Source organism: Phodopus roborovskii, unplaced genomic scaffold (assembly GCF_943737965.1).
Source record: "Phodopus roborovskii unplaced genomic scaffold, PHOROB, whole genome shotgun sequence".
Taxonomy (NCBI): Eukaryota; Metazoa; Chordata; class Mammalia; order Rodentia; family Cricetidae; genus Phodopus; species Phodopus roborovskii.
Window position 1 is genome coordinate 23537765 of NW_026125281.1, and position 17888 is coordinate 23555652.

At 45.5% G+C, this 17888-nt stretch overlaps 1 protein-coding gene across 1 annotated transcript in view; it reads left to right on the plus strand.

Annotated features, from left to right (window-relative positions):
• The window catches only part of Ints8 (integrator complex subunit 8), a 439588-nt gene that overhangs the window by 187678 nt on the left and 234022 nt on the right, over nucleotides 1-17888 (plus strand). The gene's annotated exons all lie outside the window — the stretch shown is intronic.

Sequence of the window (17888 nt, forward strand, 5' to 3'; positions counted from 1 at the left end):
CAGAGCTTCCCTGGGGCTAGGGGCTGAGGGCTGGGTTAGGGTTAGGAATGTTCCCTGCAGCTGCAAAATGCATTCATTTAGGGCTGTGAGTCTCAACCTGTGGGTCATGACCCCTTTGACAAACCTGTCTCCAAAAATATTTATACACTGGTTCATAACAGTAGCAAAAATATAGTCATGAAATAGCAACAAAAACAATTTTATGGTGGGGATCACAACATGGGGCACTGTTTTAAAGAGGCAATGCATTAGGAAGGTTGGTTTAAGGCATGAAAAATGAACTTAAAGTATAAGTAGTAGTCTTGTGTTGATGGCTATGTAACCCTAATGCTAGGCTTTCTAACTAAAAATTTACCCATAATGATGAAAAAAACTGAGTTTAAGATTAAGCAGCAAGCTGGGCAGTGGTAGTGCACACCTTTAATCCCAGCACTCAGGAAGCAGAGGCAGGTCTGTGAGTTCGAGGCCAGTCTGGTCTACAAAAAACAAGTTCCGGGACAGGCTCCAAAGCTACAGACAAACTCTGTCCCAAAAAACAAACATACCAACAAAAAGATTAGGCAGAGATCCACAGCCTGCTGCCGCCCTGGCGATGCTGGCGCGGGCCTTGTGCACTGGGCAGGTGGGTCCCATTATGATGAGCAAATATTTGGATAAAGATAGAGGCAGAGCAGTCACGTGCTGTGGAGATGGAACAGAAGTGAAGGCTGTGAGGAGTAGGTGGAGGCCTTTTTGCCACCTGGGGCCATGGTGATGTCCCGGCCCTGGCTGCTGCCGAGGGCCATGTCTGGACCTGTGGTCCTCCACAGCCAGGGTCTATGTTAGCATCCATGGCCCGTGTTGCCAGTAGAGACCACACAGAAGCCTGTGGCCTTGGTGTCTGAGTGGTCTGTGCTGCTACTTAGGGCTCTGGTGCCCTACATGCCTGGGTTACTGGTGAGGGCCATGTCTGAGTCCATGGCCCTACAGCAGCCAGGGTCTGAGTCTGTGGTTTCTCTTGTAACTGAAGGCTGTGTGTTTGTCTGGGGTCTGATCAGCCACCTGGAACCATACTGCATCTGGGGCCATACAGGTCTGAGTGACACATACTGGATAGTGTCATGGTGACATCCAGGCCAGGTGCAGCCAAGGGCCATGCCTGTGTCTGTGGTCCTACTGTAGCCAGATCCGTGATGTAGTCCAAAGGCTAGTGTTGCCACCAAAGTTCACATGGAAGCCTGGGGTCGGAGTCGATGCCCGTGGCCTCATTGGTGTTGGGGCAGTACCACCAGAGCCATCCTGATATGAGTGGCCTGTGCTTCCATCCAGAGCCAGAATGTCATCTGGTCCCATGGTGCTGCCGAGGGCCATGTCTGGGTCCATGGTCACTTCAGGGCCCACCCTTCACTGGACACTGCAGCAATGGAGCTGGTCCCAACCCTCATGGAGTGGTGCCCCAGCCATCCCCAGGCAAGGGAGAACCAGCCCGATGGCATGGGTGTAGGGGAGCCTGAGGTGGGTGGCCCCAGGTGGGCCCGGACTGACCAGCTCTGCTACCCGGCATTGACCCACACTAACATCTACCCCTTCTGGGACCCATGGAAGCTCGTGGTTGCAGGGACTAGTCTCCATGACTTAGGGCAGCCGGGGATGTTCCAGAGGAGTTTCGGTGAGTGGTGTGCCAGAAACCAGCCATCTTGAACCAGACCAGTGACTCACTGCAATGAAGATTCGATATTAAAGCTGATTCAATTTGTCACATTTGCTATGTGACACACTGCTCCAGTGCCACCAGGATGAATGAAGAGGTGTTGAAGAGGCGAGAAAGGTAGAGGACTGAAGAGGGGCTTTTGATGGGAGATGTCATTCTGTAAATATGTTTCTCGTATTGGTTAATGAATAAAGCACTGTTGGCCAATAGGAAAGCAAGGTAGGCGGGACTAGAAGACTAGGAGGAAAGAGGAAGTAGTAGAGAGGAGTTCCAAGATGAAGGACCTACAGGGTAGGTCTCTACGGTAAGATGAGACCACGTGGAAGTACTTAGATGATAGGAATGGGTTAATAAGGCAGAGCTAGCCAATAAGAAATGCTAGTAAGAGGCCAACAGCATTATATCTAATACAGGGTCTCTGTGCGTTATTTGTGGCTGGCGCTGCTATGGGACCCTGCTGTCAGAAAAATCTACTCATAACAGGTTTTGTTTGCTTTGTTTTGTTTTGACTTAAAAATTTTCTTTTGGGGGCTGAAGAGATGGATCAGAGGTTTAGAGCACTGACTGCTCTTCCAGAGGTTCCGAGTTCAATTCCCAGCAACCACATGGTGGCTCACAACTATCTGTAATGAGATCTGGTGCCCTCCTCTGGTATGCAGGAATACATGCAGGCAGAACACTGTATACACAATAAATAAATAAATCTTTTTTTTTTTTATTTCTTTTTTGGGGGCATTGCAGGGTGAGGGGAGGATATGGGGGGATTGGAGGTGATTGGAATTAGGGTGCATGGTGTGAAAGTCACAAAAAAGTCAAATTATATTAAAGAAAAGGTAGAGCAGCTGCTCATCACAGTTGGAACCTTATTAGTTTCAGTTCTGGTTGGTCTGAAAGCTTTGCCTTTCTAAAAAAAAGTAAGTTCTCATGAATCTCTTAATTTTTTTTGTTTAAGATTAAGTTATTTAATGTTCTGTCTTCATGTATGCCTACATGACAGAAGAGGTGTTGGATCTCATTATGGTTGTGAGCCACCATGTGTTTGCTGGGACTTGAACCAGGGTCCTCTGGCAGAACAGTCAGTGCTCTTAACCTTTGAGCCATCTCTCCAGCCCCAAGGTTTAACTTTCTTATTAAGCCCAGCTAACTGAAGCCACAGCTTCAATCATTCAGCATCGCCATGATCATGAAAGAAATTGTGTTGGCAGAAACCTGTATTAGTGTAAATTATACTAACAGTATTGTGTTGAACAGCCATCAATGGGTTATGCACTTTGCTTTTTGCTTTTTTGAGACAAAGTCTTACTTTTTAGACTTGGCTGGCCTGAACTTGCTAGGTAGACCAGTTGGCCTTGACCTTCTAGAGATGTGCCTACCCCTGCCTCCTAACTGCTGGGACTAAAGATGTGTATCACCATATTCAGCCAGGTGTGTGCAGTTTTAAAAAAAGTAGTGTTCACTGGGCTTCCAAGTGGTAAGCATTGAATATATATGATGTATATTAAATGCATCTGTGTAATTCTCACTTGATCTTAAAAGCTGAAATGACTTTTTTGGTAATTATTAATTATTTGTTTATTTAGTTTTGTTGTTCTTTTGAGACAGGGTCTCACTTTGTTGCTCCAGCTGACCTGGAACTCTCTAATGTAGACCAAGCTGGCCCAGAACTTGCCTCTGCCTTCACAGTTCTAGGATTAAAGCAGCTAAAATTCAAATTATAAAATGCTTACTGGTTGCAAAGATTGAAAGTATTTACATGAGTCCTGTGGCAGGTCCTTTTTCCTGCCTTTTCAGGGTTCTTATTGCCCTCCCCCCATACTTGGCAGGTGAATCTAGTCTTTGTTTTAGCTCTGAATTGCATCTGCTTCTATTGTGAGTTAGCAATGGCATAAAATAACACTTTTTTTTTTCAAATAAAATCCAAACAGAAGTTGGCCAGGGCAAGGCTATTGTCTGCCTCATCTTGGCTCCCTCAGTACCTGGAACACCTCCTGATTAACAGCAGGTAGGAGGAGAGATTGTACGCTGGAGTGAGTACAGTCCCTGGGGAAGCTCGGCCTGAAGACATGAATGGCAAAGGTGCAGACTGCTAAGCAACTGCTCCAGACTGAGATCAGGCAGGCTTTCAATCAATTATGAACCAGCACTAACACTGAAAGCTGCTTGGAGCGGGCTCGGGAGGCGGTGCAGAAGTTAGGAGCACATAGTGTACTTGCAAAGGACCTGTGTTTGGTTCCCAACACCCAATGTCAGGCAGCTCACAACTGGCTCTAATGCCAGCTCCAGGGGATCTGACACCCTCCGGCCTTCAAGGACACCAGAACTCTTGTGTGCACATGCATTGGTGTTTAATTCAACATACTTTGTAAGTCCCCCAACTATACGAAAGCCCAGCCTTTAAATAAGTCATCACAAATAAATATGAAGTTGTACCCATAGTCTTCAGTGGATTGTTATCTCAACAGTAGAATGGAGAGCAGGGATTATATACACAAAATCTTACCCATGCTATACTGTTGAAATGGTGTGTGTCTCATAACTCACTTGTTATGGTTGCTAACTGTGTAGTCTCTGTGTCTTCCATGACACTAGCCTGTTACCTGTCACTGCTACAGATCAGTACACAGCGAGCGCTCAGGAAGGGAACAATGCATGGTCAGGTGGTTAGTTCCCTGTGTAGGATGAGCACCTAGATAAGCTGACAAGAAGATCATGGGCAAAGGGGACCGTGCAGAGAGGTGGGATCGTGATTGATTAACTTGAGAAGACAGAGAACTACACAAGAGAATGGAGTTTTGAGAGAGTCGTGAACAGGGTGCTATCGTGAGCCCAGGACACCAAGACATGCCCAAGAGAACCCCGAACCATGAGGACTGGGAAGAACCATTGGGTTTGGTTTGGGGGTGAAGAGAAAGCAGCTACCGCAGAGAAAGTGGAGTGGGACCCCGTCCGCCCAGGAATGCCAGGGACTGCGGGACAATGAGGAAGTCTCCAGTGAACGGGACAGCTGCGCGTCTGCTGGCAGCACTGTTCATGCAGTAGAAAAGTGAGCATTGTCACTCATCACTGTCTCGAGAGGAGGATCCCTCCCATTCATCTTTGTTCTGAGAACAAAAGAGCCCCCAGTTTCACGAGTGCCCCAGTGACGCTTCCAAGAGCCTGGGCTGGACAGGCAGAGTAGGCTGCTTGTTCCGAAGCCCCGTTCTTCTCATGACAAGAGCGAAGAAGAAAGAACCAATGACACGCTCCACAGTAAAGAAATATGAAAAGAGAAAGCGAGTGCAAAAACTTAACATTAGCAAGTATTTATTCGTGTTTAAGTACTTTTCTCATAACTAACAACACGTTAGGACCCAAAAATGTCCGAGCATTGCCCTCCATGCCCTTTCCTCTTTGGTTTGAATCTGACACCTGGACACAACCAGCCCGGGACATAGCTAAGCATATGGGAACCTCTTTCCAATGTGCCCCTTTCGTTCCGATCTCCCGCTTGGTGCCAGTTCTGGCTCCCAGTCCAAGCACAGCAAAGCACAGCATCACAAGCAGTGAAGTCACTAGACATTTGCAGACCTCTGTGCTGTACCCGGACGCACAGGTTCCATCGGCACCAAAACAATGCCCACTACTCCTGTGGTTTGGGTTTTAAGTTGTCCCCCAAACCTTTGTGTGTTGGAAGCTTGTTGGGAGATGGTGTTGGGTGACAGCTTGGAATCTTAAAGATGTAGAGTCTAGACCAGGCTCAGGTATTCAGAAAGCTGAGACAGGAGGATTACCACCAGTTCAGGACCAGCCTGGATGACACAGTGATACTAGAAAGGCAGTGGGGGCTAGTCAGAAATCCATGGGTCATTGTGGGGCTGCTACTGAGAGGGTAAGGCCATCCTCACGGGCCTTCTGAGCTTTCTGTGAGAGTGAATGGTGAGTGAGCCCAAACCCTAAATCACTTTCCACTCCTGGTGCGACCCCTCCTTTGTCTCCTAAACTGAGCTTAATGAACACAACAACAAACTCTCATTTCGGGTATTTTGTTCTAGTAACAAAATTGGACTAATTAATGCAGGTACCTTACAGTATAGAAGATAGATTTTGTAACCAGACATTCAGAGATATTTAACCTGAGGAAGAGCTGGCAAATAAGAGACTTCATTTTAATTACTTGATTGACCAATTACGTAATGAGTCTTTATGTTTTTATTTGTAGACAAGTCTTATATAGCCCTGACTGGCCTCAAACTCTTTATGTAGCTAAGGTCAGTCTTGAACTTCTAATTCTTTTGCCTCAGCCTGTCTCAACAACAAAACTAAACAAGAACCCTAAGGCAAAATAACAGTGAAATCAATTAAAACCCAAACATACATGGGCATAAATTCCTTGAACAAAGTGTTTGAGTTGTTTTTCTAGAACGCACTCAGGAAGGTTTGAAACCAGCTTATCAAGAATATACATGCTGCAGAGGCAGGCCGTGGTGCATGTCTGTAATTCCATCCCTCAGGAGGCACCACAGGCAGACCTTTGTGAGGCCCAGGCACTCTGGGGCTTTATAGTGTGACCTTGTTTGAGAGAGGAGAGGAAGCTCAAAACCGTGTGTGGCTGTCAAGGAACATGGCTATGTATGGGGTTCAGAGGTTGGTACTGGGTGTCTTCCTCAATTGCTCCAAGTATTATTTTGAACCCAGAGCCACTGGTTTGGCTGGACTAGCTGACCTGAAAGCCTGGGTAAACAGCTTTTTGTGTGGATGCTGGGGATCCAAACTCAGGCCTCTTGCCTCACAGCTGTCTCCCAGTCCCCCCCCCCATGACACCTTTGAAAGTCATTTGTATAAAGGTCGCAGGCCTTGACACTCAACACATTTAACGTTGTGATTGCTAACCTGAGGTGGAGGAGAATCGAGGAGCACAAACTCTGTGGTAGGCCCCGTTATACATTAGCAGATGTGGAGGGCACTGGAGATGGACCCTTCCCTCTTAATCAGAGGCTTGTAAAACCAAAGCCTGAAACTTTAGGACTTAACTGTTAGTCAAAAGAATGGGTCTGGGTGGAGACATGGCATTCTAAACTTCCTGGAAGGTCATTAATAGATAACTATCTAAACTTAGTAAGATTTCCATCTAACTGGAGGCAAGCCCCCACCCCCGTGTGTGTGTGTGTGTGTGTGTGTGTGTGTGAGAGAGTGTATGTGTATGTGTGTGTATATGTGTATGTGTTGTGTGTGTATGTATGTGTGTGTCTATGTGTATGAGAGTGTGTGTATGTGTGTGTGTGTCTGTATATGTGTATGAGAGTGTATATATATGTATGTGTGTGAGTGTGTGTATATGTATGTGTGTGAGTGTGTGTGTGTGTGAATGTGTGTGTATGAGAGAGAGAGTGTGTCTGTATGAGTGTGTGTGTATTTGTGTGTATATGTGTGTATGTATGTGTATGTATGTGTGTGTCTGTGTGTGTGTGTGTGTGTGTGTGTGTGTGTCCACTTGGAAGAGTCAATCCAAATGGATCTGTCAATCAATCCCCAGACAGGAAAACTCCCCTCAGGGAAAGCTGCCCTTTCTAGAGACTTCAGAAATAGGACGAAGCTTACCTGGACAGAGATGAGTGCACTGGACTGGCCCCCTTGGGTGTCTGCACACACTCGCTCCTTGAGTGTTCCACTTTGCTCTCTGATAAACCTGTCTTCTGTGTCATGTTGTCTGTGTCTGCTCTGAATTCTTTCTATGGTGATCACAAAACGGGGCTCTGAGGGGAGATGACAGTGAGATCCTAATAAATCTGAACTCCAGAGAACCCAGGTCCAAGGATGATAATTTGTCCATTTTTTTTCTTTCATTCTGGCTGGATGTGTTGTTCCTTTTTGTAGGGAGCATGGGGCACTTTCCCAGCGTGCATGAAGTCTGGGTTCAATCAGCGACACTGGCAGAAGGAAAAGAAAAGGTATGGTGTAAACGTAGAATGTCCCTTCTTGAAATATACAATGTACTCAGCCACGTTTTCAAACCAAAGGCTAGAGGACATAATTCAGTTAACAGAGTGCTTGCCTAGCATGCCTGAAAACCTGGGTTCGATCCGCGCCCAGCAGGCCTGTAATCCTAAAACTTAGGAGGTGGAGACAGGTAGGTCTGAACTTTGAGGTCATTCTCAGTTACCGAGAATGTGAGGTCAGCTTCGGCCAGCCTCAAAAATAAAAACAAACGGAAACTTGTATGTGCCATACTCATTGACTGGAAATGAAATGAAACAAGGAACAGATAACAAGATATTACAAAAGATAAAACAAACAAACAAAAACACTGAACTTCTAATGTCTAACTTTCGAGCTACCCACAGAGCTTAGGATTTGACAGCTGGAGAAGCGCCTTGCCCGCTGCTCCTAACGGTGACTGCTCCGTTGCTAGCCTGGGTTCTCTGGACCTACCTCTACCAAGCCTGTGTTTTCTAAAGCCAAGGGTTGGATGAGGAGAGAGAAAGCGGGTGTTGGAGGGAGGCTCTGGCTTGGGTCGAGGCCCTGTTGTGTGGAGTTGCTACGTGAGAAGGTGAAGGAGATACCATATGTCCTACTGCTAAGTTGTTTGCACAGGGCTTCAGGTGAGAGCTGTCAGATGGCCTGACCTGAAATCTTTCCTCCTGCCCTACTAAATGTGACCGTCCGTGCCTGCTTCCTTCCCACACTCCTGCTCCCCTCTTCTCCTTCCTTCTTTCTCCCTCCCCCTCCCCTTTTTTTCTTTTGATACAGAGTCTAAGATAGCCCAGGTTGCCCTGACCAGGTAGCCTGGGCTATTCTTGTACTCCCGATTCTCCTGCAGTTAACTCCCAAGTATTGTGATTCAGGCATCCACTATGGTGTCTTCTAAATTTTCTTAACATAATTTTAAAACTCAGAGGATGTCAAGAGCACTGGACATTGGGACAACGAACTGATGGAAATCATGGAGCAAGAAATAACAGCACGTCCACTCTGTCACCACCGTGCTTACCCATCAAAGGGACCATGAGACGAAGTATGGAGAAGCTGGTGGACTGGGCAGTGAGTGCAGTCACTGCTGTGGGTGTCCCTTTACAGGAGGGATCGTGACTGGAGACTTTGGCATCCGTGGCCTCCTCACTCTGAGGTGTACTGGGAAATTAGACAGATATTTGTCTCGTGGAAACAAATGCCCTGGAGATTAGCTCTGCCTGGGAAGTAGAGAGTAGGCGAGTGATGAGAGAAATCTTAAGGAAATGGGGATTTGAAGGGAAGTGCTTAAACTTAATTTTTTTTAATTAAAACATGTCTATTGTTAAAGCAGACATGGTGACACAGGCCTGTAACCCAGCATTTGACAGTCTGAACTAGGGACACTGCCAAGAGTTCGGGGCTAGTTTGGCCTACCCAGTAAATTCCTGTCCAAATAAAGTCTATTGTAGAAAACTTTGGGGCTGGGAGAGAATTACAGAGAAAATTAACCCCATATTCCCACTACCCTGAAACGACAACTCCTGGCATTTTGTTGTATGTTTTCAAGTATGTTAAAGCTGAATGTACAATTTCTGAAACATATGAGTGCATATATGCAACTGAAAACGGACTGTATTAACCTCTTTAAGTGTCCGGGGAGGGACAATACAGACATTCACACACACACACACACACACACACACACACACACACACGCACGCACGCACGCACGCACGCACACACGCATGCGCACGCACGGCATCCCACAGGTGTTACTACCGAAGGCTTTCCATTTCACAGACTAGAACTTGGGTGCACTAAAACATAACTTACACACTTGCACGCCTGCAATCCCAGCACCCAGGAAGCAGAAGTAGGGGAACCAACAGCTAGAAGCGAGCCTGGGCAACATGACACGTTCTAGACCAGCCTGAGCTAACAGCTGTTGTACTATAAGAAAAATGATGCTCGAGAGAAAGACACCGTTCGACAGGGTTCAAGCAGAGGGTTTTGATTTGTTTTCTTTGTTTTTTATTAGGGAAAGGGATCATAAAAAGGAGAAAGGGAAACGGGGAGACGGGCCTCAGGAGACAGAAGCAGCAGGAGAGAGGAGAAAGGAAGGGGGGGATAGGGAGACAAAGAACAGGCAGAGAGAGGGAGAGAAAGAGAAGGATGGGACGAGGGCAGGCGCTTTCAAAAGGGAACACGGTGAACGTGCACAGACGCCGCTCTTAGTGGCTGCAGCTGAGAGCGCATCCGTCAGGACCCCAAGGACAGGCCAGCACAGATGCCTGAATACTAACAACAGTGAGACCTCGTTTTCAAAACCACAGGTCATGCTAACCCACCTCCCACCCTCACCGACACACACAACTTCCTCACAGCTCCTCTTAGTCCCTAGCAACCTTCCCTCCTTTCTGTGTTGGAGGTTGAACCCAGGGCCTTCGATAGCCAGGTGAAACCTCCACTACAGAACCACAGCCCTAGCAACAATGGCCATTAATACATCCTGTCTCTAAGAATTTAATCAAATGTATTCCATATATTATTTAAAACTTGAAACGAACGATACATTATGCCATGCTCTTTTTATATGTGTGTGCCTCCTTGTCTGTGTTTACAGCACCTGTGTGCAGGTGCCCCCCAGGCCAGAAGAGGGCACCAGAGCCTCCGAAATGTCACAGGCTCTTACCTATTGAGCCATTTTCCCAGCTGACACATGAGTGCTGTAAGTGAAGAAATCTGTCAAATGTGCTGATGGACTCCAGAAAATTAAGATCCGTTGAAAAAATGGCTACTTGTTTTTCTATCTTGATGGAGAAGCTACATTTTTTTTTTCTAGAACAGAAGCTAAAAACAAAGAAAGTAAAGTCCATGTGGAGTTTCTCCTAGGCCCATCATCTTCTCTGACATAGATTGGTGTTGCCAGGAGCAGACATGTCTTAAATGCCATAAAAAAAAAGAACCTATGTTATTAAAACATGTTAAATGCCATATTCTGTAGATCTCTGAAGTGTTTGAAGATGACCTGTCTTTCTAATACATCAGTTTGACCTTGTAAACATACCCAATATGACTACAAGTTTGATTGTTATAGTTGACTAATTACTAAATTACATTTTCTAATTGTCTTCTATGGTTGATAATAATAGCTTTCAAGGATTAGAAATGTGTATTACATTCTTTAATGAGCTGTATAGATACAATACCTTGAATATTAGAAACATGTATAGGATGTTTTAGCAAGATTAATCTCAAATTTGTATCAATATATAACATTTGTATACAATATACAGAAATCAAATCCAATGTGAAATATTTAAAACTAGCAGTTGCTTTTTAAGAGTAGATTCAACATTTTGGTGGCTGACAGAAATGGTCACTGTCATCTGTGCCAGACTCCACAATCCCGGTTTGTCCTGACTTACACGGTGGGGCTCAGACTGCTAATGGCTCATATACGGGGTCAAAGGTAGAGTATCAAATGCTTGATTGACGTAACCTAACCCCCAGCCCCCACCTGCAACACACACACACAGACTGCTTGCACGGACTGTGTTCTCTCCCCCAATCTCTTCTCGCTCCACACAGGGTTTGAGCCTCAGGTCACCTTACTCCTAGCTGTGCTCCTCCACAGTCTCCTCTCTGGAGTATTTCCTATTGTAGGGCGTCTGTAACTGCCTGTAAAATAATTAACCCTCCACTAGATAAAGCAACCTTTGAATAACACCTCTGCTGACCCGTTTCATTGCCCCAGGCGTCACAGAACATCTGCGGAAAAAGTCCAGGCTCCCCTGCCTGGCTACAGATGCAGACAAAGGCTTGGAGTAAAACATGACCAAGTCTGAGTGATCTGGAAATTGAAAACAAATTTAAAATTATGGAAGGAAGTAACGTTAAAGGCCCAATCCAATCTGTCTCCGACCCTTATCAGTCAATCCAATCCACCTGCAACCCCCTCCCCCCAACCAATTCCTGTCTGCTTCCTCCCAATCTGCAAGAGATAATTGGGCAGTCACAAAGTGATCCTGAAATGGGGATATCTGCAAGAGATAGGTTTCAAATTGATTTCCTCCTCAGGACATCCTTAACATGGCAATTGTAGCTAGAATTTTCTTCCTTCTCAAAAGAAAAACAATGTTGGTATTGAAGATAAAATGATCTGATTGGCTGAAATGTTTGGTTTGGAGGTTCCTGCTTTCTGTGGCCTCTGACTACATCTGATTAGCTGAATGTTTGGTCTGGAGGTTCCTGCTTTCCGTGGCCTCTGACTACACCGGTGTCAGGGCATCAAACCCACTGCATGCATAATGGCTTTGGGAGAACTAGACCCAGCTAGCTGGGAGTCAGCATCTTCAGAAGTGAAATCAACTCAGAAGATGCTGGCAAACATCGGCTAAAGGATACATTCTTGCTTAACTCAGGAACGTTTCCACGAGAAGCTTCTGACTTGGGACATCTACTGACCTTCTCGCCTAATTCATGCTCAGGAACTTTTCCAGAGATGCTTCTGACTTGAAACGCCTATTGTGTCCATCAACCAAAGCTTTGTTTTCTACTTCCCGGGCTTTTCCTGCTGTACTTTCACACACTGTCCAAGGCAGGTGTGCTGTGACAATGGCTTTGTTTATCCTTGTCGCTCAGCAAAGTCAAGTTCTTTTGCTCTCTTCTCCCCTCTACTCCTCGAGGTTACTATAAAAACAGGATTAGAATCAGTGTTGGCAGCTGCCCAGCTTCATGATCCACCCTGGATTAAGCCAGTCTTAGGGCAAGTGTCATTTGCTGGCTTGTTTAAACCATGCAATTCTGAGTCAGGTAAACGAGCGGCCTTAGATCTTTTCAGGATAATTTTATTTCCAGTGATTGTTTCACCGCTTTTCATGCAATACATTGTGGTCTCAGTGGGGAAAGAAGTCTGTATTTAGGTTTCACGATCTGCTCACTTGGTCCATGTTCTTTGTGTCTAATGGCATCTGCCCTTACCCAGAGTTCCCGAGTTATTGACACAGTGCGCAGCGCTGCCTGTGCTGTCTTTCAGTCAGCTTACTTACTAGAATCTTACACTTGGAGGGACTTTATGGGGTCAGTTAGTTGAAATTCACACCCAATGCAATAATTTCTACCATAGTATTCTGGGCAGTGACCGTCACTCCCTGTTCCCAACATCTCTATGACCAGGCACTCACAATTGAACAAGGCATTTGAATTGACTTTTTATTTTATTTTGAGACAGGGTCTCACTATGTAGCCCTGACTAGTCTAGAACTTGCTGTGTAGACCAGGCTGTCCTAGAACTCACACAGGTCCTCCTGCCTCTGCCTCACAAGGGCTGAGATTGAAGGCACACACCGCCACTCCTAGATTTCATTCATTTTGAATACTGGATTTCTGGATGGTTCTTCATGCTGTCACAGTTAACTCCGATTTTGTCTGTCTGTAACATTTTGCTAGCAAGATTGAAGCCAAATAATTGGGGTTGATTGTAAAACGCAGCTGCTTGCTGTGATGACTATGCCTAGTTTCACCTCACCTCCTGACAGGGTGACGCTCTGGGTAAGCGTGTTTTGTTCCCTTTCTTGTTTCTATTTCATAACTCATATGAATGCTCATCTTTAATTTGCCAGCGGTAGAAAATTGCAACTAAAATAGCTCAAGTAAAGGAAAAAGCTTGTGTAGCTGCAAGGCCCAGAGAGAGAGAGAGAGACAGCTTAAACCATTTTTGAGACTGGGGGAAGGGAGATGGCTCGGTAGGTAAAGGTACTTGACACTAAACCTATTGTCCTGAGGTCATGGACAAGTCCCACGTGGTAGAGGAAAATCACCCTAAAGTTGTCCTCTGACCTCCACATGTGGGTGTGCATGGGCAAGTGCACACCCCACACACGCATGCAAAGTAAATAAAACAAACAAACAAATAAAAATGTCTAACAAAAACCTCATGATAGGTCCTAGTTATGTAGATTCAGATGCTTGATTCTCCTGCCTCAGTCTCTCCAGAGCTGAGATCACAGGCAAGACCTCCAGCTGTGGCTAAAGGTGGCTTTTGATCTGGTCCAATCCAAACTCAGACACTGCAGTCATGGCCATCAGGACAGAGAAGCTATGTGATCATTTGATCAGAAGGAAAAAAAGTCTAAAAATGGATTATTTGGAGTAAGGGATCATCGAGTAATGATGCTAACTCCCCAATGACACAACCCCACATGCCACAATCCTGGTGATTGAAATCCTCCCAAATTCTCCCAGAAGCCTAAACTCCAGGAAGTCACAGTTCCTGAGAATGCCGAAACCCTAAAACCGCAGTGAAGACCCAGACTGCAATTCCCATGGGGAAAACTGCTGAAAAATATTGCACAGTTGTAGTTAGGGTTTCTATTGCTGAGACAAAACACCGTGACCAAACAGCAAGTTGTGGAGGAAAGGGATTCTTTGGCTTCCACTTAAGCATTGCTGTTCATCACTGAAGGAAGTCAGAACAAGAACTCAAACAGGCAGGATCCCAGAGGCAGGAGATGATGCAGAAGCCATGGAGGATGCTGCTCACTGGCTTGCTCCTCATGGCTTGCTCTTCCTGCTTTCTTACAGAACCCAGGTCCAGCACCCCAGGGGTGGCCCGCCCACCATGGACTGTGCCCTCCCTCATTAATCATTAACTAAGAAAATGCCTGACAGCTGGATCTTAAGGGGACATTTCCTCCACTGGCTCCATCCAGTGTCAAGCTGACACACAAATGCAGCCAGTACAGGTCTTCAGTGCAGCTTGGGGGAAGGGACTAGTCACAGGCTGTGACAGGAACGAAAGTTCAGTTTAAAACATGTCTACTTTCTGAACTGACCTTCCTTCAAGTTTTTTAATGAACTTAGGCCGCATTTGTGTGCAGAAGCCAGACAAGTCAGTGACTGGTTCCAAAATCATGATGTGAACAACAGGCCAAGAAAGCACGAATCCCTGCTGCTGTAGGTCACCGGGCGCCTCTCTGCAAATGTGTGGTCCGAACCTGAACACACGCAGAATGGGCTTCTGTATGTCTGAAACAACGCAGACTCGTGACATGGGAGATGGGAAAATGGGAGGGAATTCTTGTGCCAGTGAATATGAAAGCATAGGAAAAGTTAAAGCAGGCAGCATGGGGCTGCAGGGATGGCTCAGCAGTGAAGAACACTGGCCCCAGGTTCGATTCCCAGCACCCACATGGCAGTTCACAGTCATCTGTACTCCAGTTCCTGGGGAATCTGATAACATCATGTCCTCTGAGACGCATCCGTGCACATACATACAGGCAGGCAAACACTCACACACATTAAATAAAAGTGAATCACTGTGAAAACAAAACTGATCAGTACCATCTACAAAATGACTGTGATCTTTTTTTTTTTTTTTTTTTTTTTTTCCTGAGAGCGGAGCAGAAGGAGGAGGAAGAGGAGGAGCAGGCATTGATAAGGATGAAGGACTTTGAAATGTACCCACAGCTGCCTGCTGCTACAGACTCACATGCAGCCGGCTGCCCACAGCCCATTCCTGCAACACACTTTTTATTGTGTTAAACTTCCTTTGAAGCTTTCTTTCCTGTTTTAGTTTCTTTACTTTTTACAGCTGTGTTAAGTATTTCCTCTTCATGTCTTTTCAGATATTAGATTTGTGTGTGTGTGTGTGTGTGTGTGTGTGTGATTTTTTTTGGGTGGGGACTGGTAAACAGGGTCTTTGTTTGTTTTAGGTTATTTTTGAGACAGGGTTTCTCTGTATAACATTCTTGGCTGTCCCAGAACTTGCTCTATAGACCAGGCTGGCCTTAAACCCATAAAGATCTGCCTGCCTCTGCCTCCCAAGTGCTGGGATTAAAGATGTACACCACCACCACTAATATATATATATATATATATCAGCACTGTCGAAAAACTTTGTTAGAGTTGATTTGGTGTGGTAAAAATCTCACCGGGGTGTGGTGGCACACATTTTTAGTTCCTAGCACTCCAGAGGTAGTGGCAGACAGATCTCTGAGTTTCAGGCCAATCCAGTTAGTCTTCAGGGTGAGTTCCAGGACAGCCAGGGCTACACAGAGAAATCCTGCCTGGAAACATAAAGTGCGCAACAACAAAAAAGTTAAAATCCATTTTTTTTTTTTTTGTATATCTCCATTTGGGAAAGATAAAATTTCTCAAGCCCTTAGCTCTTTGGGTAACTGCATATTAACAGTGTTGACCTGCTGTGTGTGTATGTGTTTTCTTGTAGTGCTGGCATTGAACCCAGGACCTCTCATGTGTTAGGCAAGTGCTCTACTTAATACTGAGCGACATCCATCCTTTCTAATATGTTTTAAATTTTATCTATAAAACATGCAATTGCTCATCATGGTATTTAAAATGACTGCACTTATAAAGCTGAGTGCACAAAATTTTTAATCAAGAGATATGTACATACACATTTTGCTTTTTTTTTGAATGAAGGGGAGGGTCTCACTATGTAACCTTGGCTGACCTGGAGCTCCCTCTCTATGTAGAACAGGCTGGCCTTGAACTCATACAGCCTCTTAAGTGCTGGCATGAAAGGCATGTGCCACCATGTCTCATGGGTTTTTTTTAGATTTATTTTATGTGTTTGGGTGTTTGCTTGTGCGTATATCTGTGCACCACGAGGGATCTGGTGCCTGAGGGTGTTGGATCCCCAAGACTGGAGTGACACACAGTTGTGAGCTGCCATGTGGATCCTGGGAATCAAACTTGTGTCCTCCCAGCTAGAGCTCCTACCCACGGAGTCATCTCTCCAGCCTCCTCCCTGCTTTTTGATTATCCAGGCTGGCCTTGAACAGATGTGCACCTGACGAAGACCCTGGACTCCAGCTCTTCTAAGCTCTTAGATTTTGCAATTTTGCATTTTGAACAATATATGATATGGTTCATCTGCTCACAAACAGTGTACTGATGCAATTCTCATTAGTGTATCTGTGAGCTATTGTCCTCTCTATATATACATCTATACATATAAATATACACGGTGTCTTATTATTGTTTCATGTGTCAAGTGGCCTATGAAATATCCTATTGCATTTTTATATTTCTCAAATAAATCTCCTTTTTAAATGTAAGTTAAAGTCTTTTCAAATAAATTTAAAATTTCCCCCAGAAGTGTAATTTTAGTATTTTAATCTTTTGTTATTTTAGACTTAGGGGTTTTGGATTTTCATGATTTCAACATTTGGGATTATGATATTTAGGATCTTAGCTTTTGGTTTTATGGATTTTTTTTTTTTTTTTTTTTTTTTTTTTTTTTTTTTTTGGACAGGTTTTCTCTGTGTTGCTCTGACTGTCCTGGAACTTATACTCTGTAGACCAGGCTGGTCTCAAACTCAGAAATCTGCCTGCCTTTGCCTCCCTAGTCCTGGGATTAAAGGGGTGCACCACTTTCATAAAACAGCAAGTTCCAGGACAGCCAAGGCATAGAGAACCCCATAAATACACACATGTACTCAGCTATGGAGAACACTAGGGCAGAGACAGCGTACCTGCCGAAGGCGAACACCTGCCACCCAGTCCCCCGACCTGGGCTGAAATCTTGAGTGTTGAACGGAACGCCGCTGTTTTACGACAGACAGAAGTTGCTGTTATTTGGCGTCAGTGGGAAAAATTGTTCACGGGGAAGTGCTTTCCTGAAAGTACCAGGGAGGTTAAAGAAGCAGAAAGAGCCAAGATGAGTGTTGCCAGGGGTGGCGCCGAAGCAGCAGCTCTGCTGGCGTGGAACCGACCAGAACCTGAAAGCCGAATCCTTTCTTCTGCAGTGTCTCCCCAGCGCCCTCTACTGATGGAGGTCCGCACCCTAACAGATGCAGAGGAGAAACGTTTAAAGAGCAAATGATTAGGGTGAGTTTGGAGTGGAGATAGTACTCAGCAGCAGATGCACCTTCGCGTTTCTCTTCCCTCTGCAGGCCCTGCACGCGCCTTTTATACCGCGAAGGTTCATGCTCCAGCTGCACACACCCTTTCTACTTCGGAGCATTTCTGCTCCAGGCCTGAACCATTCCTTTCAGCAACCCTATGGAGAAAGCACTCTGCCCTGCCAGTATGGCACCAGATTATCCCAGATTATACTTGACTCTGATATACTAAATACATGTCGTATATTTGTTTCTGAGCCAATCTTGGTGTGCAGGTGGCTTTGCTGTTCCAGCAGGCCTGATCTGAGGAATCCCCGCTGCAGGTTAGGGTGACCCCAATCCCACGTAAACAAGCACACAGAGAAGACTCCAAATAAAAACAAGTCGTCACTACCACAAGA